The sequence below is a fragment of the Triticum aestivum genome, chromosome 4D (genome assembly GCF_018294505.1).
Source record: "Triticum aestivum cultivar Chinese Spring chromosome 4D, IWGSC CS RefSeq v2.1, whole genome shotgun sequence".
NCBI classification, from domain to species: domain Eukaryota; kingdom Viridiplantae; phylum Streptophyta; class Magnoliopsida; order Poales; family Poaceae; genus Triticum; species Triticum aestivum.
Window position 1 is genome coordinate 384,079,581 of NC_057805.1, and position 16,561 is coordinate 384,096,141.

Genomic DNA, 16,561 nt, shown 5'->3' on the forward strand with positions numbered 1-16,561 from the left:
AAGAGCCGCCACCAACTGTGCTTCCGGGTCTGGAACAGCCAAGTCCTCCTCTGTAGGCAGCTTGACAGAAGGGTTGTGCAGAACATCCAAGAAGGTATTAGGTGGCAACGGCTTACGCTGAGACCCCAGCCGGCTTACAGCGTCAGCCGCCTCATTCTTTCTGCGATCAATGTGCTCCACTTGGTAACCCTTGAAGTGTCTAGCAATAGAATCAACTTCACGGCCATAAGCCGCCATAAGAGGATCCTTGGAATCCCACTTGCCTGATACTTGTTGAGCCAGCAAATCTAAGTCGCCAAAGCACCTTACCCGGCTTAAGCTCATCTCCTTAACCATCCGAAGACCATAAAGCAAGGCCTCGTACTCAGCTGCATTGTTAGTACGGGGAAACATCAACCGTAGCATAACAAAATTTGTCACCTCGAGGGGAAGCTAAAACAACTCCAGCCCCCAAGCCCTCCAATTGCCAAGACCCATCAAAGTGAATAGTCCAATATGCGTTGTCCGGCTTCTCTTCAGGCATCTGCAGCTCTGTCCAATCATTGATGAAGTCCACCAATGCTTGAGACGTGATAGTAGTGCGTGGCACATACTTTAAACCATGAGGCCCAAGTTCAATGGCCCACTTGGCGACTCGTCCTATGGCTTCTCTATTTTGAATGATATCTCCTAAAGGAGCAGAACTAACCACGGTGATGGGATGACCCTAAAAATATTGCTTAAGCTTCCAGCTTGCCATGAACACCCCATAAACAAGCTTCTGCCAGTGTGGATATCTTTGCTTGGACTCAATAAGCACCTCACTGACGTAGTAAACCGGCCATTGAACCGGATATTCCTTGCCAGCCTCCTTGCGCTCTACGACAATGGCCACACTGAGAGCACGTGTGTTAGCAGCCACATATAACAATAATGGCTCCTTATCAATGGGAGTAGCAAGGACCGGTGGGTCAGCGGGCTGTCTCTTCAAATCTTCAAAGGCAGCGTTAGCAGCATCACTCCAGACAAAGTCGTCTATCTTCTTCATCATCCGATACAGCGGTATGGCCTTCTCCCCTAATCGGCTTATGAACCGGCTTAAGGCAGCAATACGACCCGCCAAACGCTGGACATCATTGATACACGCCGGCTTAGCCAAAGAAATGATTGCCTTGATCTTCTCCGGGTTAGCCTCGATGCCTCTGTTAGAAACCAGAAAACCCAAAAGCTTGCCCGCTGGCACTCCAAAAACACACTTGGCCGGGTTAAGCATCATCTTGTAGACCCGGAGGTTATCAAAGGTTTCCTTCAGATCATCTATCAAGGTCTCCTTCTCTTTGCACTTCACCACAATGTCATCCACATAAGCATGAACATTGCGCCCAATCTGACTGTGAAGACAGTTCTACACACATCGTTGATAAGTCGCCTGGGCACTCTCAAGCCCAAAAGGCATAGACACATAACAGAAGGCTCCAAACGGAGTAATAAAGGCCGTCTTCTCCTGGTCCTTAACAACCATCTTGATTTGATGATAACAAGAATAAGCATCCAAAAAGCTCAAACGCTCACAACCCGCCGTAGCATCAATGATTTGATCAATACGAGGGAGCGCGAAAGGATCAGCTGGACAAGCCTTGTTTAAGTCCGTGTAATCCACACACATACACCAAGTGCCATTCTTTTTAAGCATGAGCACCGAGTTAGCCAACAACTTTGGATGGAAAACTTCAATAATGAACCCGGCAGCCAAGAGCCGGGCCACTTCCTCACCAATGGCCTTACGCCTCTCATTGAATCGCCGAGAAACTGCTTGACCGGCTTAAACTTTGGATAAATATTGAGAGTGTGCTCAGCGAGTTCTCTCGGTACACCTGGCATGTCAGAAGGTTTCCATGCAAAGATGTCCCGGTTCTCACGGATGAACTCGATGAGCGCGCTTTCCTATTTGGGATCCAGATTAGCACTGATACTGAACTGCCTAGATGAGTCGCCTGAACAAAATCGACAAGCTTGGTGTCATCAGCCGACTTAAACTTCAGCGCTGGCTCATGTTCTGTGGTTGGCTTCTTCAAAGACGTCATGTCCGCCAGGTCAACATTGTCCTTGTAGAACTTCAATTCCTGTGTTGCACAAACAGATTCAGCGTAAGCAGCATCGCCTTCCTCACATTCCAAGGCTATCTTCCGACTCCCATGCACTGTGATGGTGCCCTTATGACCCGACATCTTGAGCTGCAGATAAACATAACACGGTCGTGCCATGAACTTGGCATAAGCCGGCCGTCCAAACAGGGCGTGATACGGGCTCTTGATTTTGACCACCTCAAAAGTTAACTTCTCAGCCCTAGAATCATGCTCATCTCCAAAGGCTACTTCTAGTTCAATCTTACCCACTGGGTACGCCGATTCACCAGGCACCACTCCATGGAAATCAGTGTTGGATGTCTTAAGATTTTTATCAGTCAACCCCATGCGACGGAGAGTCTCATAATAGAGGATGTTGATGCTACTGCCTACGTCCATGAGCACCTTAGTGAATTTATATCCACCAACCTGAGGTGCCGCCACCATGGCCAAGTGACCCGGATTGTCAACCCGGGGAGGGTGATCTTCCCTACTCCATAGAATAGGCTGCTCACACCATCTCAAATAACGACGAACTGCCGGCTCAACAGCGTTCACAGCCCTCTTATGAAGCTTCTGGTCCCGTTTGCACAAACTGGTGGTGAACACATGATACTGTCCACTGTTCAGCTGCTTTGGATTGCTCTGATATCCAGACTGCTGCTGCTGCTGACCTCCCTGGCCAGATTGCTGATTATAGCCACCTTGATTTCCTTAAGAGCCTTGAAAGTTGGAATTTGAACCACCGCCCGGGCCATGAAAACCGCCGCCACCAGAGCCGCCGCCCGGCCCATGATTGTCGTCGAACATGTTGGAATTCTTGAAAGCCTTCATGATCGTACAGTCCTTCCATAGGTGAGTGGCCGGTTTCTGCTGAGTACCGTGCCTAGGACAGGGCTCATTTAGCAACTGCTCAAGAGTGGGACCTGACCCGCCGGACCGAGGAGGTGGTCTCCCCTTACGTCGTTGATTGTTGCCCTGCGCATTGGTGTTAGCCACAAACTCCGAGCTATCGTCAGCCTTACATTTATTATTGCCTCCTTGATTCGCCGGGTTATGCTGATGACCCTTGGCATTGCCGTTCTTCTTTCCCTTCGCTGTCTTCTCATCGTCAGACTCGGGATCCTTGGTACTATCAGAATCAGCGTACTTGACTAGAGCCGCCATTAGCTGGCCCATGTCATTACAATCGCGCTCTGATACGTCTCCAACGTATCTATAATTTATGAAGTATACATGCTATTATATTATCCATCTTGGATGTTTAAAGGGCTTTACTATGCACTTTTATATTATTTTTGGAACTAACCTATTAACCCAGAGCCCAGTGCCAGTTTCTTTTTTTCCTTGTTTCAGTGTTTCGCAGAAAAGGAATATCAAATGGAGTCCAAACGGAATGAAACCTTTGGGAGCGTGATTTTTGGAACGAACGTGATCCAGGAGACTTGGAGTTGAAGTCAAGGAAGCTTCGAGGTGGCCACGAGGCAGGGAGGCGCGCCTGCCCCCCTGGGTGCGCCCCCACCCTCGTGGGCCCCTCGTGGCTCCCCTGACTGACCTCTTTCGCCTATATATACCCATATACCCTAAAAACATCAGGGAGCAGAATAGATCGGGAGTTCCACCGCCGCAAGCCTTTGTAGCCACAAAAAACCAATCGGGACCCTGTTCTGGCACCCTGCCAGAGGGGGGGAACCCTCACCGGTGGCCATCTTCATCATCCCGACGCTCTCCATGACGAGGAGGGAGTAGTTCACCCTCGGGGCTGAGGGTATGTACAAGTAGCTATGTGTTTGATCTCTCTCTCTCTCTCTCTCGTGTTCTTGATTTGGCACGATCTTGATGTATCGTGAGCTTTGCTATTATAGTTGGATCTTATGATGTTTCTCCCCTCTACTCTCTTGTAATGGATTGAGTTTTCCCTTTGAAGTTATCTTATCAGATTGAGTCTTTAAGGATTTGAGAACACTTGATGTATGTCTTGCATGTGCTTATCTGTGGTAACAATGGGATATCACGTGATTCACTTGATGTATGTTTTGGTGATCAACTTGCGGGTTCCGTGAACTCGTGAACTTATGCATAGGGGTTGGCACAAGTTTTCGTCTTGACTCTCCGATAGAAACTTTGGGGCACTCTTTGAAGTACTTTGTGTTGGTTTGAATAAATGAATCTGAGATTGTGTGATGCATATCATATAATCATACCCACGAATACTTGAGGTAACATTGGAGTATCTAGGTGACATTAGGGTTTTGGTTGATTTGTGTCTTAAGGTGTTATTCTAGTACGAACTCTATGATAGATCGAACGGAAAGAATAGCTTCATGTTATTTTACTACGGACTCTTGAATAGATGGATCAGAAAGGATAACTTTGAGGTGGTTTCGTACCCTACCATAATCTCTTCATTTGCTCTCTTCTATTAGTGACTTTGGAGTGACTCTTTGTTGCATGTTGAGGGATTGTTATATGATCTAATTATGTTATTATTGTTGAGAGAACTTGCACTAGTGAAAGTATGAACCCTAGGCCTTGTTTCCTAGCATTGCAATACCGTTTACGCTCACTTTTACCACTTGTACCTTGCTGTTTTTATATTTTCAGATTACAAAAACCTATCTCTACCATCCATATTGCACTTGTATCACCATCTCTTCGCCGAACTAGTGCACCTATACAATTTACCATTGTATTGGGTGTGTTGGGGACACAAGAGACTCTTTCTTATTTGGTTGCAGGGTTGTTTGAGAGAGACCATCTTCATCCTACGCCTCCCACGGATTGATAAACCTTACGTCATCCACTTGAGGGAAACTTGCTACTGTCCTACAAACCTCTGCACTTGGAGGCCCAACAACGTCTACAAGAAGAAGGTTGCGTAGTAGACATCAAGCTCTTTTCTGGCGCCGTTGCCGGGGAGGTGAGTGCTTGAAGGTATATCTTTAGATCTTGCAATCGAATCTTTTTGTTTCTTGTTTTATTACTGGTTTAGCCTATAAAAGAAAACTACAAAAAAATGGAATTGAGAGTACCTCATATGCTTCATCTTTTTAATATCTTTCATGAAAATAAGGATTCCAATAATTGTGCTCAATTGCTAGAGGAAGAATGCATTAGAATGCTTGGCACTAAATCTTTGAATGATGAGCATGATTGCAATGTTGTTAGTATGAATTCCTTGAATATCCATAGTACTAATAATGATCGCACTAGTCATGATGAAAATGTCTCTTATAAGCATGTCAACTTTTGTGGAGTGCATAGAGTTTGCAAGTACATACCAAATAGGGAAGATAGATTTTGCAAGAGGCACAAGTATTTAGAAACTAAATGGTTGCAAGAAAGGCTAGATGTTTGTGCTGAAACATTCAATATTTATCGCCATCCTTGTGAACTTTGCAACGAACATGGTCATTTAAAGCTCCAATGCTATTTGTTTCATGATCAAGTCGTGTCCAAAAATTGTGATAACTTGATTACCCTTGAGCATCATAAAGAGCTTAGTCTTCTTTTGGGGTATGAAGAAATGAAACGTATAACTGAGGGTATTCCAAAATTTAATCTTGATAAATTTCTTGATTTTGATCTAGAGGAAATTTATATGTACTGTGAGGTGAATTTCATTGAAAATCCTTATATTGCCAATTACATAAAGAAAAGAAAACAAATAGAGGATGAAGAGAATACTAATGAAAGCGAAGAGGCTTCCCAATATCCTCCTATTATTTCTTATGATGAATCAGGTAACGAGGAGGAGCCCTCTATCCAGCCAATCTCATCAATAAGGAGCTCAAAAAAGAGGGTTAAACCCACACATGATGTGAAGAAGAAAAACAAAATACGGAGAAACAAAGGTAAAAAGGTATCCCTCCCAAATGATGTTGCTCCTATTACTCATTGTGATGATGATAATTGCTATACTATTGGTGCTATTCATACTATTAATGATGAGCGATTATGCTTATGATATGAAAAAGCCCAAGCTTGGGGATGCTATGTTTGATGAGAATGACAAGTTTGAGAATATATTTGCTGCAATTAATGTTTGTTCCAAGCTTGGGGATGCTATGTTTAATGAAGATGATATTTTTAGCCTCCCAAGTTTTGATGAGCAAATTTATTATGATGATAGCATGCCTCCTACTTATGATGATTATATTGATGAAAGTGGGTTTGGAAGAGTGTCAACTTTAGGAAGTAATGACCCCACTATTTTGGAGGGTGTTGAATCTTGTAATATTTATGAAAGTGGATTTGAAGAGGTCATGATTTTATTTAGTGATGAATCCACTATTTCGGAAGAGGTTTCTATTGATTATGATGAGAACAAAGTTGCTACTTATGATGATTATTGTGATGACACTTATGCTATAAAAAGTAGTGATGGTTATATTCATAAAACTTGTCATGATTATGATTACCCTTTTGCTGAACATTACTCTTTTAATGTGGAAACAATTTATAGTATTCGAGTCTCTTATGATACTCCCACTATTCCGAATGAGAGGAAATTTGCTTATGTGGAGAGTAGTAAAATTTCTATGCTTGTAGATCATGAAAAGAATGCTTTATGTGCTGGTTATATTGTTGAATTCATTCATGATGCTACTGAAAATTATTATGAGGGGGGAATATATGCTTGTAGGAATTGCAATAATATCAAGTTTCCTCTCTATGTGCTTAAAGTTTTGAAGTTATGCTTGTTTTGCCTTCCTATGCTAGTTGATTATTGTTCCCATATTTTGTTTTATCACAAAATCCCTATGCATAGGAAGTGGGTTAGACTTAAATGCGCTAGTCATATTCTTCATGATGCTCTCTTTATGTTTCAATTCTTATCTCTTATGTGAGCATCATTGAAATCATCATGCCTAGCTAGGGGCGTTAAACATTAGCGCTTGTTGGGAGGCAACGCAATATTTACCCCTACTTTTTTTGTGTGTTCACATGATTAAGATACTGTATTAATCATGTTTTATAGCTTTTGTTTCAATAAAGTGCCAGGTAGAACCTTTGGGAAGACTTGGGTGGAAGTTAATGTGATCTTGCTATAAAAAACAGAAACTTTGCGCTCACGAGTTTAGCTGCCATGTTTTACAGAAGAGTGCTTTTAAGTTCATTCTTTCTGCACAAGATTAATAGACAAATTCCTCAGGTCCACCAATTTATTTCAGAATTTTTGGAGTTCCATAAGTACACGTTTGATACAGATTACTACAGACTGTTCTGTTTTTGACAGATTCTGTTTTCTATGTGTTGTTTGCTTATTTTGATGAATCTATGAGTAGTATCGGAAGGTATGAACCATAGAGAAGTTAGAATACAGTAGATATTACACCAATATGAATTTAGAATGAGTTCACAACTGTACCTAAGTGGTGATTTATTTTCTTATACTAACGGAGCTTACGAGTTTTCTGTTAAGCTTTGTGTTGTGAAGTTTTCAAGTTTTGGGTAAAGATTCGATGGACTATGGAATAAGGAGTGGCAAGAGCCTAAGCATGGGGATGCCCAAGGCACCCCAAGGTAATATTCAAGGACAACCAAGAGCCTAAGCTTGGGGATGCCCCGGATGGCATCCCCTCTTTCGTCTTCGTTCATCGGTAACTTTACTTGGAGCTATTTTTTTTCACCACATGATATGTGTTTTGCTTGGAGCATCATTTTATTTTCTTTTGTTTTGCTTGCTGTATGAATAAAATACCATGATCTGAAATTCTTAAATGAGAGAGAGTTTTCACATAGCTACATAATTATTTAACTACTCATTGATCTTCACTTATATCTTTTTGGAGTAGTTTGTCATTTACTCATGTGCTTCACTTATATCCTATGAGTAAATGGTTGAATGATTTGAATGTCATAAATCTGAAATTATATATGTTTCATATGCCTTTCCCATGGGGAGTAATGCCTTCACATATAAGAAGTAGAGGTGGTAAATTTTATGAAGGTTAGCAAACATTGTATTGGTCACTTGAACAATTCATGAAAGAATATTGAAGGAAGAGAGATTTCACATATAAATATACTATCTTGGACATCTTCTATGATTGTGAGCCCCATTAATTATTTTCAAACCTGAGCAAATTAGTTGAAGTTGGACAAGGAATACAACATAATGAGTTATGCTTGGGTATATTTGTATAGAAGTTATATTGTTATGGATCCTCTAACATGTGGTGCTTGCCATTTAGAATCCTTTGCTAGCCAAAATATCTGTACTAAGCGGGAGTACTGCTTGTGCATCCAAACTCCTTGAACCAAGTTTCTTCCATGAGTGTCCACCATATCTACCTATATGCGGTATTTACCTGCCGTTCCAAGTAAATTTTCATGTGCCAAACTCTAAACCTTCAAATAATAATCTGTTTTGTATGCCCGAATCGCTCATGTAGCGACTAGGGGCTGTCAATATCTTCCATTCTAGGTGGGTTATTCTCACGATGACTGGACTCCGCTCATCATTCACGAGAAAATGGCTGGTAACTAGGATGCCCAGTCCTATGATCAAAAGATCAAAAACAAATTCGCAAATAATTTAAACAAAACTCCCCCAGGAATGTTGATAGTTGGACGGCACCCGTTGTTTCGGACAAGCCGTGGAGTGTGAATGTTGGTGGAGGGGGAGTAAAAACTTTACCTTTCTGCGTGGGAACCGCCTATAATGTATCTAGTATGGAAGATATTGGGAACTCTTGGTCGTTATGTTGACAATGAAAGCATACCTCTCAAAATTATTTTCATGTCTGTTTTTGCTTTGAGCTCTGGCACCTCTGCAAATCCTTGCTTCCCTCTGCGAAGGGCCTATCTTTTACTTTTATGCAAGAGTCAGTAGTATTCCTTCTCATTCCAACCTACTCTTTAGTTGGCAAGCATCATGTGATGGAAAGATCTAAGCATATATGGCCATTCAAATATATTTGAGCATGAATTATTATTGTTGACATTACCCTTGAGGTAAAAGGTTGGGAGGCGAAACATTAAGCCCCTATCTTTCTCTGTGTTCGATGAATACTATTTGTTCTAAAAATATGCTTTGAGTGGTAGCAATCATGGAAGACTAAATGATAGTTGAGTATGTGAAGTTTGCTGAATTAAAGCTCTGACATAGACTCTTCCTGAAAATAAGATGAATTGTAATTGTTTGATGGCTAATAACACGGTTTGTTAGTTTTCAAGAAAGCTTATGATCTATACTTTAACATGTGAATAGTTTGTTACTTGATCATGAAAAGTTTTATGAGTTGAGCTACTGTTATGACATATAATGATGCTAGAAAAGGTGATTGAAATTATCATTGATCAAACTTGTGCACCTACTAGCATTCACACTTCATAAATTATTTCTTTTATCATTTACCTACTCGAGGACAAGCAGGAATTAAGCTTGGGCATGCTGATACGTCTCCAGCGTATCTATAATTTATGAAGTATTCATGCTATTATATTATCCATCTTGGATGTTTAAAGGGCTTTACTATGCACTTTTATACTCCCTCCATTCCTTGATATAAGGTGTATAGTTTTTTGAGAAAAAAACCAAAATATAAGGTGTATTGCATTGCACCACTCATTTGGATATTTTTTTAGGGGTTTGATTACATTTCCTTATATCAAGCAAGATCCTCTATTTTCTCATGTCAATTAGTCAGGTCAAATCTCGCCCAAAACTTGTGAAATTTTCTCTCCATGTGCGTTCTTTAATTTCCGTGCCAAAAACTATACACCCTATATTTAGGAACGGAGGGAGTATTATTTTTGGGACTAACCTATTAACCCAGAGCCCAGTGCCAGTTTCTGTTTTTTCCCTTGTTTCAGTGTTTCGCAGAAAAGGAATATCAAATGGAGTCCAAACGGAATGAAACCTTCGGGAGCGTGATTTTTGGAACGAACGTGATCCAGGAGACTTGGAGTTGAAGTCAAGGAAGCTTCGAGGTGGCCACAAAGCAAGGAGGCGCGCCTGCCCCCTTGGGCGCGCCCCCACTCGTGGGCCCCTCATGGCTCCCCTGACCGACCTCTTTCGCCTATATATACCCATATACCCTAAAAACATCGGGGAGCAGAATAGATCGGGAGTTCCGCCGCCGCAAGCCTCTTTAGCCACCAAAAACCGATCGGGACCCTGTTCCGGCACCCTGCCGGAGGGGGGAACCCTCACCGGTGTCCATCTTCATCATCCCGGCGCTCTCCATGACGAGGAGGGAGTAGTTCACCCTCGGGGCTGAGGGTATGTACCAGTAGCTATGTGTTTGATCTCTCTCTGGTGTTCTTGATTTGGCACGATCTTGATGTATCGTGAGCTTTGCTATTATAGTTGGATCTTATGATGTTTCTCCCCCTCTACTCTCTTGTAATGGATTGAGTTTTCCCTTTGAAGTTATCTTATCGGATTGAGTCTTTAAGGATTTGAGAACACTTGATGTATGTCTTGCATGTGCTTATCTATGGTGACAATGGGATATCATGTGATTCACTTGATGTATGTTATGGTGATCAACTTGCGGGTTCCGTGACCTCATGAACTTATGCATAGGGGTTGGCACAAGTTTTCGTCTTGACTCTCCGATAGAAACTTTGGGGCACTCTTTGAAGTACTTTGTGTTGGTTTGAATAGATGTATCTGAGATTGTGTGATGCATATCGTAATATCATACCCACGGATACTTGAGGTGACATTGGAGTATCTAGGTGACATTAGGGTTTTGGTTGATTTGTGTCTTAAGGTGTTATTCTAGTACGAACTCTATGATAGATCAAACGGAAAAAATAGCTTCATGTTATTTTACTACGGACTCTTGAATAGATCAATCAGAAAGGATAACTTTGAGATGGTTTCGTACCCTACCATAATCTCTTCGTTTGTTCTCCTCTATTAGTGACTTTGGAGTGACTCTTTGTTGCATGTTGAGGGATTGTTATATGATCTAACTATGTTATTATTGTTGAGAGAACTTGCACTAGTGAAAGTATGAACCCTAGGCCTTGTTTCCTAGCATTGCAATACCGTTTACGCTCACTTTTACCACTTGTACCTTGCTGGTTTTATATTTTTAGATTACAAAAACCTATATCTACCATCCATATTGCACTTGTATCACCATCTCTTTGCCGAACTAGTGCACCTATACAATTTACCATTGTATTGGGTGTGTTGGGGACACAAGAGACTCTTTGTTATTTGGTTGCAGGGTTGTTTGAGAGAGCCCATCTTCATCCTACGCCTCCCACGGATTGATAAACCTTAGGTCGTCCACTTGAGGGAAACTCGCTACTGTCCTACAAACCTCTGCACTTGGAGGCCCAACAACGTCTACAAGAAGAAGGTTGCGTAGTAGACATCACCGCCCCAGATTATGTTTCAGAGGCGTAAAATGGCAAATTTTCTCCAACATTAAGACTGCAGAGCCGGCATCCATCTTATCAGATGAATGTATTATGGCTTTGACCCGGTGCACCCAATGGGTTGTGGACTCACCCTCCTCTTGCTTGCAATTAGTCAAATCCACAATTGACAGGGGTTGCTTGCATGTGTCTTTGAAGTTCTGAATAAACCGGGCCTTTAAATCTGCCAATGAACTAATGGAATTAGGTGGCAGCCCCTTTAACCATGTGCGGGCCGTCCCATCCAACATCATGGTGAAGTACTTGGCCATTGCAGCGTCACTAACCTCCAGTAGTTCCATAGCCATCTCATAACTTTCAATCCATGCCCCGGGTTGTAAATCGGCTGTGTAATTAGGCACCTTTCGAGGCCCCTTGAAATCCTTGGGCAAACGCTCGTTACGCAGAGACGACACCAAGCAAGGGACACCTCCAGTCCTCGTGGTCACGCCTGCCTCAATAGAAGTCGTCGGATAAACCGGAAAAGACTGGTAAGCCGCCCGCTGAGCCGCCTGCTCAGCCTCTTGGCATATCCTGTCCTGGTCAACCAAGTTAGGAGCTCCATCACGCGTCGGGTCATGCCCGCACGGCTGGTCACGGCGCCGGGCGTTGCTTGAAACGGCTGCTGAATCTATGTGCCTGCTATAACTCGGGCTCCGGCTTGGGCGAGGGGTCAAATGAATCCTGTCTCGACTATAAGAATATGCCTCCTGCTGCGCCAGAGCCGTCTGAAGAAGTTCTCTGACCCTTCGTGTTTCAATCGCCGTCGGAGAGTCGCCCTCCGCCGGGAGAGCCGCCAATCGTGCCGCTGTAGCGATCATGTTCTCCAAAGGGTTAGAATAATGACCTGGTGGTGTTGGTATATAATGAGGTGGAGCAGTATTCATACGAGGAGGTTCCATCACTCGTGGTTGAACCGGCGTCCCAGCCCCGGGCGTTGCAACCCGGTTTACCTCCGGCGGATTACTGGGGCTTGCACCGGGTGTGTGGAAGAGGTTTCTAGGATCATAAGTCGGAGGCAGACGGAATTGAGCCTTCTGGTGCCTTCTCCTCATGACCTCATTTGATGCGTTCAGATCCATCATAAGCTGGAAAGCCTCTGATTGAATCTATTGCGCTCGAGCATCCAAAGCCACCCGCTCCGTAGCCATCCTAACGTCCTCCGCTGCTAGGTTTTCCTTGGCTTGTCCTACCTCCTCACGTAACCGTGCCACTTCTGCATCATGTTGAGCCTAATCCGCCGGATTAACCACGACGGTTAATAGGGCTATCATCCTATCCATGAGATCCATCAGCACCTGGGCCGGTGGGCGCACAGGGCCTCCTGCCCCGGCTGCCTCTGACCCGGAGGTTATCACTGCCGCAGCCACAGAGTTTTGAACGGGTTGCGTGCCAGCCATGAAGATCCCCACTCTGCTCGGCGGCTCAAAGGGGTCCGGAATACTGCTGCCACTGGAACAGCCCCCAAGCCCACCATCTTGCAGTTGATACAACGAATCCGTCTCACCCGTGGACGACTCACCATCCGAGTAGATGGTCGTCTCACCGCCAGACACAGATCCTTCAGAAAATTCCCCTCCATGGATGCATCCCACGAAGGCACGCTTCATGGCAGGCTCAGCCCGGGCGGGTTTCGCACGCTGAGCTGTCTCGACGATGTCGGTGTAGATGTCCGGCTCAGGGCCTGGCTCGCCGATCTGGCCGATGAAGATGTGGATTCCGCCGAAGGGGACCCAGTACCCGTACTCAATTGAGCCGGCGTCGGGGCTCCAGCCTGCGTCGTTGATGTAGAGCTTGCCGCGACGACTCTTGGTCATCCGGCCCACAGCGTATACCTTGAGCCCTTCGAAGCTGCCCTTCCAGAACTCAAATCAACCGTGTGCAGGCCCCACGGTGGGCGCTAACTATCATGGAATTATCATGGCAGATGTCCTAGTGAAAGGACTTAATCGTGGAGCCATCGCAACTAGGAAGCTTAAAGGGGTTAAAACGGGACAAAGGACACGAGGGTTTATACTGGTTCGGCCCCTTGCGGTGAAGGTAAAGGCCTAATCCAGTTTGAGGTGGTATTGCTTATGTTTCGATTACTAGGGAGCGAATCCGCTTGACCTAGCTTTCGATCTGATGTTACTTGTCCTGAACCGCCGCGGGGTCGTCCCTTTATATACAGAGGTCGACGCCCAGCAGCTCACAGAGTCCCGGCCGGCTCATAAACAGTGTTCGGCTCGGTCTCTAACTATCTCTGCCTTACAATACAAGTTATGTACATATGGCGGTTTATTTCTACGAGCCTTGAGTCGCCTTTGGGCCTGGGGCCCTTAACTGAACCGCCATCTTTCAGAGCTGTCTTGGGCTTCATGGATCGCCATAGGTATAACCCGGCCCCTCCTGGGTGGGTCATACCTAATAGTTATATCCACAAGAGGACCCGAAGGTTTGTGGTAAACTACTCACACATCATCGGAGAGGCTATGGTGTTGATGTAGAAGCCCTCCGTGATCGATTCCCCCTCCGGCGGAGCGCCGGAAAAGGCCCCAAGATGGGATCTCACGGGCACAGAAGGTTGCGACGGTGGAAATAGGGTTTTGTCGTGCTCTCGGATGTTTTCAGGGTATATGAGTACATATAGGCGAAAGAAGTAGGTCGGTGGAGCCACGAGGGGCCCAGAAGGGTGGGGGCGCGCCTACCCCCCGGGCATGCCCTCCTGCCTCGTGGCTTCCTCGTTGCTTCCTTGACGTCCACTCCAAGTCTCCTGGGTTGCGTTTGTTCCAAAAATAACTCTCCTGAAGGTTTCATTCTGTTTGGACTCCGTTTGATATTCCTTTTCTGCGAAACACTCAAATAGGCAAAAAAACAGCATTTTGCACTGGGCCTTCGGTTAATAGGTTAGTCGCAAAAATAATATAAAAGTGCATAATAAAGCCCATTAAACATCCAAAACAGATAATATAATAGCATGGAACAATCAAAATTTATAGATACATTGGAGACGTATCACGCACCAGCCCAGTAGGGGCTCGTCTGTCCCGCCCTAGGCCCAATAAGGCCCATATCTTGGCCGGGGGTGCCCGGAACACCTTTCCGGTGACCCGATACGTACCCGGTACCCCCAGAACACTTCCGGTGTCCAAATATTATCGTCCTATATATGAATCTTTACCTCTCGACCATTTCGAGACTCCTCGTCATGTCCAAGATCTCATCCGGGACTCCGAACAACATTCGGTCATCAAATCACATAACTCATACAATATAAAATCGTCATCGAACGTTAAGCGTGCGGACCCTACGGGTTCGAGAACTATGTAGACATGACCGAGACACCTCTCCGGTCAATAAAAAATAGTGGAACCTGGATGCTCATATTGGCTCCGACATATTCTACGAAGATCTTTATCGGTCAAATCGCATAACAACATACGTTATTCCCTTTGTCATCGGTATGTTACTTGCCCGAGATTCGATCGTCGGTATCATCATACCTAGTTCAATCTCGTTACTGGCAAGTCTCTTTACCCGTTCCATAATGCATCATCCCGCAACTAACTCATTAGTCACATTGCTTGCAAGGCTTATAGTGATGTGCATTACCGAGAGGGCCCAGAGATACCTCTTCGATACACGAAGTGACAAATCCTAATCTCGATCTATGCAAACTCAACAAACACTATCGAAGGCACCTGTAGAGAATATTTATAATCAACCAGTTATGTTGTGACGTTTGATAGCACACAAAGTGTTCCTCCGGTATTCGGGAGTTGCATAATCTCATAATCGGAGGAATATGTATAAGTCATGAAGAAAGCAATAGCAATATAACTGAACGATCGATATGCTAAGCTTACGAATGGGTCTTGTCCATCACATCATTCTCCCAATGATGTGATCCCGTTCATCAAATGACAACACATGTCTATGGTTTAGGAAACTTAACCATCTTTGATTAACGAGCTAGTCAAGTAGAGGCATACTAGGGACATCCTATTTTGTCTATGTATTCACGCATGTACTAAGTTTCCGGTTAATACAATTCTAGCATGAATAATAAACATTTATCATGAGATAAGGAAATATAAATAACAACTTTATTATTGCCTCTAGGGCATATTTCGTTCAGAGACGTCTGCTGGATCCATCTTTTCGGGGTGTTCAAGGCCGATGTGAAGGCGATGTTTAGCGATTTCAGGGGCTGCCTTTGGCTTACCGACCAAACGGGCGCCCATGATAAAACCGCCGAGCTGTAGGACCTGTCCTGTAGCTAGGGCCCTTCCAGAGGTAATTTTGTCGTTAATGACAAGGCGAGCCATCGATCCTATCGTCGACAACATAGTGGAACTCTCAATGAAAGCACCAATGTTGGTGTGAAAACCAGCTTATCTCGGGTAGGGGGTCCCGAACTATGCGTCTGAAGATCGAAGGTAACAGGAGACAAGGGGACACAATGTTTACCCAGGTTCGGACCCTTTTAATGGAGGTATTACCCTACTTCCTGCTTGATTGACTTTGATGAGTATAGGGTTACAAGAGTTGATCTACCTCGAGATCGTAATGGCTAAAACGTAGATGTCTAGCCTATGCAAATTCTGATAGCCTCTACAAACTAAACTCTTTGGTTGGTTGTACAGAGTTGGTTTACGGAGAAAGGAAACTGTACATCCGTACGCCAAGCTTGCCATCCACACAAAAGAGAATCCTGTCCGGACACGGGGAGAGCCTTCTTCGTTGTATCTTGATGACCCATTAGTCTGGCCCATATCACAGCCCGGCCACCCGAGGACCCCATGATCCAGGACTCCCTCAAGGGGGATTGGGGACTGGCGGTTGGAACACAGGCGAGAGACCGACCAGCGATAAGGTCAGGAGGACGGATGTGGGGATGTGAGGTCAACCAGGATTTTTCACACATGATGCTGGAGCTGACCCTACTTGGATTTGGGAGATGACGAGGAAGCAGCTTTTTTATAGTCTAATACGGTGGTGGCTGGTTCCACGGGACAGGAGTGTACATGAACCATTGCGAAGGCACCATCAAGGGCGGCGACCGCATACGAGGGAGATAGCGGCGGGGATAG